Raw genomic sequence first — 10,509 nt, 5'->3', positions numbered from 1 at the left:
GATGGGGGGAGGGTTGTACAGGGTGGGATAGGTGGGGGAGGGGTAGTTTTTAGATTATTTTGTATTTTTTTGTTTTGTAAACTTCTTAAGTAAAATTTTCCAAAAAAAATCTATATCTTACATTAATTGTATTAGACATAACCTCTTTACATAAATTTTGCCAAATTTGTTGATCTATCGATATATTTAAATCTTGGTCTCATCTTTCTCTTGACTTAAATAAACCTAATTTAGGAGCTTTCTCTTGTGATTTCATATATGCTATTGAGATAAATCTTAACAATTCCATCAACAATCAACTACTCTAAATCTGTAGGACCTTTTAAAACCATATCAGATCCTAGTTTCTCTCTTAAATAGCTCTTAATTGAAAATAACAAAGAAGTGGAATATCATATTTTATTCTTAACTGATCAAATGATATCAATCTACCACTCTCATAACAATCTCTTATTTCAGAAATTTCTTTAGTATACCAAATATTTAAAAAAGGATCATCTTTAATGGTGTTTTTAAGGACAAAAGACTTCCACCATTTTCTAACTTAACCTTATTCCAAATATTAATCAAATGCTTCAATAATGGAGCATTTCTGTCAGTAACCATTACAAAAGGGTCAAATTTAAATTTCTCCAAAACTTTAAATAAAATGCTTAACTCTACTCCATCAAAGGCCTTTTCTGCATCCAAGGCCAAACCATTGGTAGGTTAGGTTCCTCCCAAGAAACATTAATTAAAGAAATCAACTTCTCAATATTATCTGCTGAATAATTATTTTTAATAAAACCTGCCTGGTCTACATGAATTAAATCTGTTTAATATTTAACTAGCCTTTTAGCTAGAAACTTGGCTACAATTTTATAATCAACATTTAATAAAGAAATAGGTCTATAAGACCCTGCTTTCAATGGATCCGTATCTTTCTTAAGGATAACTGTTATAATTGCTTTAGAAAAAGAATCTGGAAAAGAATGAATCTCTGTTACCTGGTTCAGTACTTCCATCAATAATGCAATTAATAAATCCAGAAATTCTTTATAAAATTCAGAAGTAAAACCATCAACCCCTGGAGACTACCCATTTGGTACGGATCAAAGTGCATCTATTACTTATTTAGTAGTAAAAGCATCCAAATCCTTAATATCCTTACCACTCAAAAAAGATTATACTTTTAAAAAAATTTATCAATTTTAACCTCATCCTCCACTACTTCAGAAGTATACAATTTTTCATAATTTTTTATAAACACATCATTAATCTCCTGAGCTTTATATGTAATCATTGAATCAAATCTATCTAATAGCATTTATTGTTCTAGAAGCTTGTTCTTTTTCTAACTGCCAAGCTAATACTTTATGAGTGCTTTCCCCTAATTCAATATACCTTTGTCTGGTTCTCTGTAATAGTTTCTCAAATTTATAAGTTTGTAATGAACCATATTGTAAATTCATAATAACTAAATGTATTTTCTTAATCTCCATAGAATTTCGCTGTAAATCTTTTTCTAAAATCTCTATCTCCTTCTCCAATTTACTTAGTTTAGCTACATGTTGTTTCTTAATTTTAGCAGAATAACTAATAATTTGTCCCCTCAAATATGCTTTTAAAGCATCCCATAAAATACATTTACCATCAACTGAATTCACATTTATTTTTTTAAAAAAGCTGTATTTGATCCCTTATAAAATTACAAAATTCAATATTTTTCAAAAACAAAGAATTAAATCTCCAATGATAAACATTCTCAATTCTCTCTGAGCCGGTACATGTTATTAATAACAAAGAAAGATCAGACAAATCCTACTCTTATATTCAGCCTTCAATACACAACCTTGCAATTGTGCTGACACTAAAAATAAATCTATTCTAGAACAAGAATCATGTCGAAATGAATAAAAAGAAAAATCTTTCTCTTTAGGATTTAACCTCCATATATCTTCTAAATTCATATCTTTCATTAACACTATCAATGTTTTAGCCATTTTAGTCCTAACTACTGATTTTGGAGATTTATCTAATAATGGATCCAAACAACATTTAAAATCACCTCCTACCATAATTTTTTTGTGTGCTTGATTTAAATTAAGAAAAGAATCTAACATAAATTTCTCATCTTCTATAATAGGAGCATAAATATTCATTAAAGTCCAAGACTCAGAAAAACTTTTACAATGAAAAGCTGACCAACTGACTCAATAACTGATTCCAATTTAAAATATAATTTTTTATTAATCAAAATAGCTAATCCTCTTGCTTTTGAATTATACAAAGACGCTATAACTTATCCAACCCTATCTCTTTTCAATTTCTGATGTTCCTTCTCAGTCAAATGAGTCTCTTGCAAAAAAGCTACATCAACCTTCAATTTTTTAATATACGCCCACTCTTTTTCTCTTAATTGGATTATTAAGCCCTTTAGCATTAAATTTTTAATTAGCCATCATTCCAAATCATTTCAAAAACCACCTTACCACACATGGTGAAGCACCTCCCCAAGGCAACCATACAAAAATTATCTCCTTAAAAGAAAAAGAAAAAGAAACCCTATATATATATATATATATATATATAACCACCCCCCCCCCCACAAATACTGTACTATGTATTACCCCCCTCAATTATACGGGAATGACCAATGCCACAAGGTGGCCAATGACTTTGGAAGGATCAGCAGCCAAACCACCTCCCCCAAACAGAGCAAAAAATAATAGTAAACATGCTTCCTCCAGATCTCTATTAATTTGATCATCATCAATGTCAATGTCAATCAACTGCTGAGATTTCTTCTCTTGCCCTCCATTCTTCCTCTTCTGAACTAGAACAGTCTGTTAGAAAAAGATTTCTTGACTTTCCACCTGTTTATTATCTGGTAAAGAATTAGCAAATGTAAGAGCTTCAGCATCATCACTGAAAAAAGTAGGATTGAAAGTTTCCATAAAAAACTTTCAGTACAGCAAGCTATCAAAAAGCAAAGTTATATCCTTTCTTCAACAAAACCGCTTTAGCTGAATTAAATTCTTTATGACATTTAATAACAGCTTGGCTCAAATCAGCATAATGGTTCTTAACCACCAAGGGGCCTCCCATTTTGAACAGCAACTCTTAGATCAATTCTCTATCTTGATAACGCAAACACTCAATCAGGATAGAACGTGGAGGAGGTTTCCTTCTTATCAATCTATGAGTTCCATCTAATTCCAAACCATTTGGAAATATTCTTTCCCCAAAACTTCAGGAATACACTTCTGAAAAAATTGAACCTTCAAAATCTTCCAGGACACCAACAATTCTAACATTATTCCTTCGACTTTGATTCTCTAATGCATCAATTTTCTTCAATAAGTCATTTCTCTGAATTTCCCAACCAGTAAATGAATCCTCCATCTTTTCTTTAAATTGTTCCACATCATCCTTACAGTCATGAAAATCTTCCTCAATCTTCTTAAAGTTATCTTATCCACCATTTTCACACACTTTGTCACATCCAACTTAATAGATGATATCTCCCCCTTCATATCAATAAGTTGTTCTTTCATAGATGAAAAACCTTGGCCCATCTAAGTTGCCAATTTTTAATCTGTTTAGATATATCAACTTCTGATGGTGGATCTGAGTAACGAGGGTCAGATTTAAACTTTGTTGAAACCTGTTTAACTATGGGCCTAACCTTGTATATGACGGTTTCTTCCTCCTCCATACCTGGATAAGCTTCTTCTTCTTCTAGTCCTCCAGTATCTCCTTCTTCTTCCTCCGTTGATGCTGAAGGCATTTCAGCCCAACTGTGGGTTCGGATCCCCCCTCCCATAAGCTCAGGATTGCTGGGCCAAGAGAAGTCAGGTCCTCCCTCAGTCCATGCCACACGATATAATGCTGTATGAAGTCAGCGTGAGAGTGAAAATAGATCTTACCCAGGGACTTCAGTTGCGATCTTGGATGAGGAAGAATCGACTCCAGAGGCTCCATTTCGAAGGTAGGCCCAAGTTCTTCTGTACTTGATAGCTGTTTGGAAGTCATTGTTTTAATTGCTTGTGCTTTTTTTCCTCATAATTGCTTCCAGAATATATCAGCAACATCTTCAATATTTTCTGAAAAAATTTAAAAACTTTAAAAACAGGTTTTTAATAGTTCTGCCAGGGGAAGGTATTTCTCCACATGCCATCAAATAGCACCCCCCCATAAATTTTTCAAATTATTATCTATATGCATTCCTAAATACTTAATCGCAACATCAGTCAACTTGAATATCTTTTTAACATAGCGAATAATCACCCTGTATTAATTCCATTACCTCACTTTTATCCCTGTATTAATTCCATTACCTCACTTTTATCCCACTTTATTTTATAACCAGAAACTCTTCCATAATCTATCAATTATTCATAAATTCTAGGTAGTGATAATTGTGGTTGAATTAAATATACCAACACATCATCTGTAAATAAGATAATCTTATGCTCAGTTTGATTTACTATAAAAACCTTTTAACTGCTGGTCCATACAAGAGATTCTATAGCCAAAGTGAACAAGGCTGGAGATAAGGGACATCTGTTACTTGGTCTAGTCAAGTTAAATGATTGTGATATCTGTTTGTTATTACTTTAGCTTTAGGACTTTTATAACGTGCCTTAATCCAATTTACAAAATTAAATCCAAAGCCAAATTTACTTAATACTGGAAAGCATCTTAGATTTTGGTGAGGAAATTGACACGGGTGAGATAAACTTAATTTGAGGTATCGGGGGTGATTACACTGAATAGTGCTAAGATCAGACTTAGTCAATGGACTGGTTTATCATAGGAGCCAGAGCAAACCTGCCAGTGGACAGAGTTTCACTGTTACTGAGTAATGATTTGGCAGAAGGTAAGGTTGTTCCTGGTGTACAATTGCTAGCTAAGCCAGTCAGTGAGGGATCCGAGAAGGACTTGGATATTTACCCCGCCTGTGTGATAACTAGGGTGACGTCTAAAAAGATGTTGAGCCTAGATAGGCAGTGGAAAAGAGTATTGACAGAAGCGCAATTGGTGGTGGTTTAGAACAGGGTTTGAGTATGATGGACCTGGTTCAAACTGAGAAATCATTGTTAGCCAATCCCAGTCCTGCTAGTAGTGTGAAGGGTCCGGAACTGTCATTGTCTAGACAAGAACTGATCATCTGACAAAAGGAGGTTCCAGAACTTGCAGAGGTAAGGGATAAGCCTCTCTCAGGGATGGAGAAAATGAGAAAATGGAGATCACCTGATATTCCTGCCAGTGAAGACTGGGCAGTGGTGCAGGAGGTGTGGTACCTAGAGCCTGCAGAAATCATGACTTTGGCTCATTTCAGCTCCTTCAGAGGTCACCTTGGGGTGAATAAAACTGTAAATAAGATCACCAAACAATCTTATTGGTTGCTTGTAATGAAGGAACAATGGATTAATCAGAATATACATTTGGACTTATTTGGTTTATGTCTCTAAGTTTAAAGAATGATTACCATATTTTTATGCATTTAACTCACAGTAATATGCACATTTTACAAATGAGGTACCCCCCACCCCCCCGTACATTATATGCTTGTTCATGCTATACGAGAATGTTTTTACATGTTGAAAGAATGTACACAATTTATAGCAGGTGTAGGAGTCGAGCCGGAAATTTATAGCAAGCATGGGAATATTAGCGAGTATGAGAATGCAATAGCGGCAATGAAAGAATGAGCACAATTTATAGTGGCATGGGAAATTTATACCTTGGGAATATCTCTTTGTACTGAATGCCATGGTCTTTCCATAAACAGAAATTCTGTCTAGGGCACTGCACCTTAACAATGTTATCAAATGCCTCTGAACCCTGTCTTCGATCTATTTAATAGAAGTAATTGTTTCATTTCTTCCCTTTCTAAAATTTCTAGATTAACCTATTTTGCTTCCAGGTCTGGTAAAACTATAGAAATCTCCAGTCATGGACTTATCATTTCCTGTGCCCCATGGCCTTCTTTGAAACTAGATCTATCTGTTCCTTCCTGGTTAATCACTATCACCTCTGTCGAGGGTTTCATCTCACTAGGCGGCATCTACTTGAAATAAGGCTTGTTCATATTTACATAGAAGATAGGAGCAGGAGTAGGTCATTCGACCCTTCGAGCCTTGACTCTCCCATCTGCGATTGGGTGTTTTAATCACTAATTTTAGACTGAACCGTCTGGAAACTTAGCCATAAGGGGATTCGATTGGGTAGGGAACAATACTAACACCTGACACCGGGGTTGAAACTCCTCACTTTTGCCTTATGATCGTTCCAGAACTTCATTCTCAGCTGAGTAGCTTTCATATTTTCCTTTGCCAGTTCACAGGCTTTATTCTAATTGCATTGATCCAAACAAGATCATTAAGATAATGGATATTGAAGCAGTGGCTAACCATATTGTCCCACCATTTCTCCTTCAGTGCCACCTCTTGTGTTCTAATCAAATCTAATATTCATTTAGTAATATTACTTCTTAGCTTGTCCTCTCCTCCACATTTGTCATTAGCTCTGACCTGGGTTAAGAGCCAAAAATTAAGTCAAGCCACGATAAAAACTTTGATCTCTGAGATTTTAACATCTTTCCACTCCAAGGCACTGGAGATTTTTACTTCAAAGAACTAAACTGCATTAGATTTTTGACTAAAGTTAATACAGAGGACAATGCAAATTTTTATGTTTCAGGGAAGTTAACATTTACAAAACTAAGGATTGGGGCATAATAAGAGCCTACTTAATTACCCATGCACGCTATTGAAGAATTGCCCAGAAAGCTGAATAACATAATGCCAGCTGCAAAAATAATGGGATATGCCTAATTTTAAAATGACAGGACCCCCTGGATGCAGGGGAAGAAGCGTCAAAGTGGGTCACTACTTAAACCTTTATTTGCAGTACGTGTCCTTCTTTTGGCTTCTTCAATTGACTTTGCAAAAATAAAAAGCCATATAATTTTAAAAGCTACATGTAAATAACATTGGGCAACGAAGACCTTTCTTCCTGAACATTTTTGGATGTATTTTATGAATTTTGGGCTGCTGATCACGAAAATCACTGTTGGATCTCGTACCATTTTTAATATATCCTATTTTTGTGATTTCCTGTCACATTTTAAGTCTCCTTCAAGCAGACAAAACCACGACATGCGACATGTCATTGAAAATTCATTTTCTGCATCCACACATGGACTTCTTCCCTGCTGATCTTGGTGCAGTCAGGGACGAACTCAATGAAAGGTTTCACCAGGTCATTGCAACCGTGGAAAAGCAATATCAGGGCAACTGGAATCAATCAATGCTGGCCGACTATTGTTGGACACTAACACAAGAGGCATCAGATGCTAAGTACAAATGAAAATCAGCAGCAAAACATTTTTAGGTCAGTTGAAGTAACTCAATGTGTCGGCATCATTTATAAGATTAAACATGCTGAATTCAATAGAAGTAAATGTAATGTTTCTCCAACATCCCACGTGATGGAGCAAATCAGAAATCTTTGTGTTCAGCATAATCATATCCCCAAAGCGGAAGAAGATTTTAAAAAATCAAAACACCTGGAAGAAAGACCCCCCCCCCCCAGATGATTCAACTCCTGTACTAGCCCCGGAGCCCAGGGTGGGAGAAACAGTCTGCCCTGAGGGTGTAACAATAATGGAGGGGAGTGGGCAGGCGAATGAGGAGACAGAGGCAGAGGTTACCTGTCATGGAAGTCTCTGAGCCTACGTGTGCCCCCACACTAAAACGTCGGTGACATCCCTTTTTTGAACTGGGGGGTTGGCCTTGGGGAACTGGGACAGCATGAGGGGAAGGTTTTGGTTGGGGAGGTGTACCACTCAGCCTTTCTCCCCTGTTGAGGCCTTGTGCCTTAGTGCAGGAACACCCTTTGTTGGAGAGACCTGGGGCTGTGATGAAGACAGACCTGTGCTTGTCAGGGGGAAGGGGGAAGTGGGAAGATACTGGCTTGAGGCCAGACCCTGGGGATTCCCAGGAGTTGTCCCTCCCAACCCCGGTCGATCATAATAATGTGGGAATGAGCTAGCATCCTGAGGGAATCCCTGGAGCTGGAGACATTGGAGCTGTCATTGGGGCTGATATCTATGGCAGATCTCTGCTGGGCAGCCCCCAATAGGTCCATTCTCACAGAATGGGCTGGGAGAGGGCCCCTATACCACTGGGGGTGAGACAGTGACAGAAATGAAGCCAGCAGATGAGTTTAAAGCACCTGCTGCTCCAAGACCAGCAAGTGAGCTGGTCACCAGTAGCAGGTGTCGGAGGAGGATGGGGATTCAACATTCAGTGCTGGAGAAGAGCTGCCCTCTATCGAAAGTAAGATGACGGACACTCATGTCCACCGTGATGTGACTCCATGTGTTACAGAAAAGGAAATTCAGGGTTTCTTTAACAAGTTTGACAGTCCACTGGCTGGATTCTGATGGAGTCATGGTTTTGCTGTGGGACATTCTGGAAAAGAAAGGGAAGGGGGCCATTCGTGGGAATGAGCGGCATAGGATGAAGGATTTTCTAGGTCCCCTGATTCAGCACAGAAGGTGCAGAGCAGACCTGTCATTTCCCAAGGGGATAAGTTGGGCACAAGTACCAAATAACCTTCTCTTGCTATGTTAATAACAGTAGCAAGTCTGATTGGTAACAGCAGCAGAGGAGCTCTTCGCAGGATCCAGAACATCTCCATTCTCAGAGAAGGGAAGCATGCAGTGAGCTTCCTGTAGGAACTCACACTATCCCAGCAGATGAACAGACTTGAAACTTGGAGAGGCAAGGAGATGGTTATATAGGAGTCACCTCAGCACCAATTCCATTTTATTGGCCTCTAACTTCCAGCCGGAGATTCGAAAGGTGCTGGGACGCCTGCTTCATCTCACCATGCACCTGGATGGCGTGCTGTTTTACTTTGTTAACATGATTGAGTATATCTACAGGGAACATTGCTGTTGGAGAGCAACAGCAATCATCAAAGACCCACACGCTCTGTTCTCGCTGCTGCAATCAGGAAAGAGGTCTAGGTGCCACTTGGAGAAGGAAACAAGGGAGTTTTCACTCCTTGAGGTTCTGGTGGGATGTGGGTAAGGCCCACATCCGATCTTTCTGCCAAAGGTACACCAGAGGTTCAATGAAGATCCAGAATTCTGAGATTGTGAGACTTAAGGGACTGTTGCTCGATCTGGAGTCTCGTCTTAACCTGGAGTCTCATCTCAACAGATCTGATGAGAACTTGCTCCTATGGTCCTTGTATCAGGAGGAGAAGGGAGCCCTGAAAGATGTCAAAGTGTGTACATGAGGTCATGGGCCCAGATGCTCCAGAATTTGAACCATGGCTTACCCTTCTTCCACTCCCTGGAGAAGTGGCGGGGTGTCTGTCGGCAGCTCGTGGAGTTGTTTGCTGATGACGGTTTATCTCTCAGACCCGGAGAAAATCCGACTATGGAATCCTGTTCTCACTGGATCCGACCAGTAAGGAGGCATGCGATGACTTGTGGGAGGACCTAACTCAGATCCACCCAAAAGTCACTGAGCATTTGGATGCTTCCCTGAAATTGCAGGAGCTTACTAGGGCCCTTAACCAGCTCCAGAGGGCAAGTCTCCAAGACTGGATGGGCTCACAGTGGAGTTCCTCAGGGAGTTGAGTTGTCTTGGGGAAGGACTATACACAAGTTTTAGGGAAGAGACTGGCGATGGGGGAGCTGCCCCTCTCATGCCTCAGGGCTGTTGTGGTCATGCTGCCGAAGAAGGGTGATCTCATTCCATTGAAGAACTGGTGTCTGATTTCTCCTCTCTGTACTGACTACAAGGTGTTTGCCTGGGCAATGGCCAACTGCTTAAGTCCAGTGCTGGCCCAAATGATCCACCCCAATCAGTCCTACATGGTCCCAGGCTGATCCATCCAGGGCACCTTCCATCTGGTCCAAGCCTTGTTCCACCTGATCCAGAGGACTGACCTGTCAGCTGCCTTTCTCTCCCTTGACCAGGTGAAGGCGTTTGACAGGGTGTGGCATTACTACATGTTCAGTACCTTACGAACTTTCAGACTCAGACTCCATTTTGTGGGTAGGGTTCAACTGTTGTACAGAGTGCCTGGGCAAGATCAATGGATCTTTTATGGCTCCCTTTAGTTTTGGGAAAGGAGTGCGACAAGGCTGCCCCATGTCCAGCCTGCTGTCTACCATCTGTGTAGAGCCATTCCTATGTCTCCTTCAGAGAAGACTGAGGGGTTTGATTCTGTGTGAGCTGGACATGTGGGTGGTCCTCTTGGCCTACGCCAACAACATGCTCCTGATGGTCACAGACCCCATTGACCCACGGAGGTTGCAACACTGCCAAATGGTTTTCTTGGCTACTTCCTCCGCTTGAATCAACTGGGGGAAACCTTCAGGCCTTTTGGTAAGTCCATGGAGGGTGGATTCCCTGCTGGAGGAGATGAGATCTTTTACGTGAAGCCACACGCATGTCCCACTGAGGACACCTGCCAGCAAATTGCAGGAGTTGGAGATGA

Source organism: Narcine bancroftii, chromosome 9 (assembly GCF_036971445.1).
Source record: "Narcine bancroftii isolate sNarBan1 chromosome 9, sNarBan1.hap1, whole genome shotgun sequence".
NCBI lineage: Eukaryota > Metazoa > Chordata > Chondrichthyes > Torpediniformes > Narcinidae > Narcine > Narcine bancroftii.
The sequence above is the reverse complement of the archived record's forward strand: the minus strand, read 5'-3'. Positions refer to the sequence as shown.